Raw genomic sequence first — 1772 nt, forward strand, 5'->3', positions numbered from 1 at the left:
TCCAAGGGCAGCAGGAAGTGTATACGGACTATTAGTGGGAATCAGGTAGTCTGAAAAGCGGTTCGGCCATCTTGGATGGTGGAAGAGGAACCTGGGAATTGGCAGATCTGTAACCGAAAAGATGAAAACGAGGGCACCAGGCATGTGTTGGGGTCCTTAGCCAGTTCATGTGATTTCTTTTTTTTTTAGAACTGGAGGGTGGCTTTAAAGTGACTTTGTGCTATGATATCTAAAAATGTTAAATCACAAAAATTTGCATCAGGACAGGCTTACTTAGCCACCCAGGAGGCCCAAAGGTAGAGTAGGTCCCACTCGGTCACAAAGAGTTTGACCGCTTCGCCTGGCAAACAGCTGATTGTCAGAGGGGCTGCATCTACAAATGGCGCTAAGTCTACTTTCAGGGTTCGCGCATGAACTGGAGTTAAATTTAAAAAAAAAAATTATTTCTTCTCCCTCAATCTCCCCATCATATGCATGTTAATGAGGCTCCGGCAGTAACTATTTCATGTCTTTGCGCATGCACCGTATTGTATACATATACCTTAGCAACTATTTTTTCGTTGCTTCAATGTATCTATAATAAAAAAAAATAAAAAAAAATAAGAAAGTAATTTTATACATAGGCTTCAATAAAAATCTGAAACCATTTCGGTGTACATCTCCTATGCGGACCTATGCGTCTCTATGGTTACAGACTACAAACACATCCTGTATGTAGTCAGATTTTGCAGTTCTAGGTTAGCAAGAAGAGGGGAAAGCTGGACACACGTAGACATGTATACTGCAAGATTTAAAGGGGTGGTGCCAAGTTTACAAGTTATCCCCTATCCACAGGATGGTAGATAACTAACTGATTGGTGAGGGTCCCCCACTAATCCCAAGAATGGGGGTTTCGTCCCCTGATCTGATGGGGTGGCAGGTTTCGGCATATGCTATTTTCTATGGGACTGCCGGAGTGTTCGCATATATAGAATGAATGGAGCAGGGGGGGGGAAATGCTCAGATCAGTTGACCGGGACCCTCATTCTCAGGAGCAGTCTGAAAACAACTGATCCCAAGAACGAGGGGCTCATTCCCCTGATCTGTTGAAACGGCAGGTCTGGGCATATGGGCATACGCCATTCATTTTCTATGGGACTCCTGAAGACGCACTTGACAATTTTCAGTGGTCGTAAGGAGAATGAATAGAGCAGCAGGGCGCATGCTCAATCTGCCTTTCCATTAGATCGGGAGAACGGGACCCTCATTCTCAGAAACAGTGGGCGTCCCAGCAGTCTGACCCCAACTGATCCCGAGAATGGGGGTCCTGTTCCCCCGATCTGATGGAGCGGCAGGTTGGGGCATACGCCCTACTGCTCCATTCATTTTGTATGGGACTCCCGAAGACAGCCACGTACAGCACTCGACAATTTTCGGTTATGGAGCGGCAGGGTGCATGCTCGATCAGATCGGGAGACCCCTGTTCTCAGGATCGGTGGTAGTCCCAGTGGTTGGATGCCCACCGATCAGTAGATAGGGGACAACTTGTACACTTGGCGCAACCCATTTAAATCACACGATGATGGCATCCCATGGCTGAAGGAGACATGTGGGTCACCCACTTCCACTGGTGGATAGGTCTTCAGTAGGACGGCATCAACACCCCTGATGTAGCGAAGTGATTCACCGCTCCTGAATGTTCAAAGTTATTTAATGCCAATGAAAGCACGGTTTGCGGCGGACTGACCCTGCCAAGCTGCGATGATTCATTTTCCCAGGTGGGACGGTCGGCC

This window comes from Bufo bufo, chromosome 8 (genome assembly GCF_905171765.1).
Source record: "Bufo bufo chromosome 8, aBufBuf1.1, whole genome shotgun sequence".
Lineage (NCBI taxonomy): Eukaryota > Metazoa > Chordata > Amphibia > Anura > Bufonidae > Bufo > Bufo bufo.